We start from the raw sequence: 2,002 nt of genomic DNA, 5'->3' as shown, positions 1-2,002 counted from the left end.
CTGTGATGCAACAGCACTCTACCTAGGGCGATGGCTTGAGGCTCTGTTTCGAAAAAAAAAAAAAAAAGTGAAGATCATTAGGTGGTGCCTATGGCTCAGTGGGTAGGGCACTGGCCCCAAGTACCAAGAGTGGTGGGTTCAAACTGGGCCCCACCTAAACTGCAACAAAAAAATAGCTAGGCGTTGTGGCGGTGCCTATAGGCCCAGCTAGTCGGGAGGCTGAGGCGAGAGAATCGACTAAGCCCAGGAGTTGGAGGTTGCTGTGAGTTGTGATGCCAGAGTACTCTACTGAGGGTGATAAAATGAGACTCTGTCTCTAAAAAAAAGAAAGAAATGAATATCACCCAGTCTTTCAACCCTCCAACACCAAGAAAGTTAAAATCAGCTCAGCACCTGTGGCTCAAGTGGCTAAGGTACCAGCCATATACACCTGAGCTGGCAGGTTTGAATCCAGCCGGGGCCCGCCAAACAACAATGACGGCTGCAACCAAAAAACAGCCGGGCATTGGGGTGGGTGCTTGTGGTTCCAGCTACTTGGGAGGCAGAGTCAGGAGAATCGCTTGAGCCTACAAGTTGGAGGTTGCTGTGAGCCATGATGCCACGGCACTCTACCCAGGGTGATAGCTTGAGGCTCTGTCTCAAAACAAACAAACAAACAAAAAAGTTAAAATCTAGAACAAAAACAAGTTGAGAACTTTCAATTTAAAGTGTTGGCTTCCATAAACAAAATTTAGAAACAAATGTGACTAAGAAGGAATATTTGCAACCCAGTTAATAGGAAAATAGTTTACTAATACATAGAGATAGGGAAAAGACACCCTAATAGAAGAATGGACAAAGTACATGAATAGATATTTCCTCATAAAAAAACAAAAATAGTCAATAAACAATCGAAACAATATACAGTCTTATTACTTAGTAGATAAATACAAATTAAGTTATGTTACTGCTTGTTAGAATGACAAAATTTTTGAAAATCCATAGTCAGTATCATTTTCTTATATTATTAGTATAACTTCTTTAGAGTACGTGTGTAACATCTACTGAGATGAAAAATTGATGCAACAATTACATTTTCAGAAATTTGTCTTAAACAAGTATTCAATTATTCAAGGAAATATATTGTAGTATACTTTGTAATAGGTAAAAACTATAGACAATATAAATGCTATCCATAGGGGAATAAACAATTTAGACAACAGAATAACATCAAACCATTAAGAAGAAAGTAAATCTGTGTATTCTACAAGGAAGGCTGTCCACAACCTAAAAAGCAAAACAAAATAAAAAAAAAAAACGACATACAAAACACTATATATTGTGCAATAACTCAATTTTTGATTTTAAAAAGTAGACCTTTAAAAACTGAAAGGTTTTCCAAAATGACACTATATTATGGGAACAATGTGGGCATAACATGAATCTTACATTCTGATATGTGATTTTGTTTACCAGAAATAGTAGGTGAACTTAAAAATTGCACCCAACTAAAACAAGCTGGATAGGAATATACAACACACACACACCACACATCTCACAAAATCACTGACCCACAGTCAATGTGGCTTGATGCTACATCTGGTGTTTCAGTTTTCTGACTAGACAAACCCCCTTTCACCATCTCAAGATAACACAAGTTGCAACTTGGCTGAGCAGTCCTATATCATTCCCTTTGTATAATTTTTCCCCATTTCCCTTTCAGTTCTCTGCCATTTTTTCTCTTTATCTCTGTTATCTCACTCAGTTTCTCTCTCTTTCGTTTTTATCCTTGAGCAGAAAAGGTGGTAGGCATGGAAGGTAGATGGGGCTAGTAAGTGGAGAGTGGGGCCTGAAGGTCCACAAGCAATCTCCACGTCTTGTTCAAGGTAAAGAGCCATATGTACTGTAATATTTACACATTCTTTAACCACCTAACATGTCTAAAACTGTGCTATCATTTGTATTAGGTTTCTAGCCTCTTTATTTGCCACTGATAAATTTCTTTTTTTTTTTTTTTTTTTGA

This window comes from Otolemur garnettii, unplaced genomic scaffold (assembly GCF_000181295.1).
Source record: "Otolemur garnettii isolate 467f Iridium unplaced genomic scaffold, OtoGar3 scaffold00014, whole genome shotgun sequence".
NCBI lineage: Eukaryota > Metazoa > Chordata > Mammalia > Primates > Galagidae > Otolemur > Otolemur garnettii.
The sequence above is the reverse complement of the archived record's forward strand: the minus strand, read 5'-3'. Positions refer to the sequence as shown.